Genomic DNA, 345 nt, shown 5'->3' with positions numbered 1-345 from the left:
AGAGGCGGGTCAGGGCTCAGCACAGGGTGGGGGCAGCAGGGACAGCACAGGCGCTGGGCTGAGGGGAGTTGCAGACCTAGACCTACAGCCATGAGCACAGGCGATCCTGCCCTGCCGAGCCTAGAGGTGAGCTACTACACGTCCCCTCAGCACCTTGGTTTCCCCAAGTGTTCCCACGTCTCACAAAGGCGTTTTCAAAGCTAGAATAGGCTTTGCCTCGCCATCCTTTCCAGCCACCTCTCCACTGACTAGTCCCACTCCCACGGCAAGACAAGAAGGGTCTTGGGAGTCCCAGGGGCTCAGACAGAGGCGGGGGGATGGCAAAGCTCTGCCAGAGCCAGCGTC

This window comes from Buceros rhinoceros, unplaced genomic scaffold (assembly GCF_000710305.1).
Source record: "Buceros rhinoceros silvestris isolate BGI_N320 unplaced genomic scaffold, ASM71030v1 scaffold18919, whole genome shotgun sequence".
NCBI classification, from domain to species: Eukaryota; Metazoa; Chordata; class Aves; order Bucerotiformes; family Bucerotidae; genus Buceros; species Buceros rhinoceros.
Note: the sequence above shows the minus strand (reverse complement) of the source record.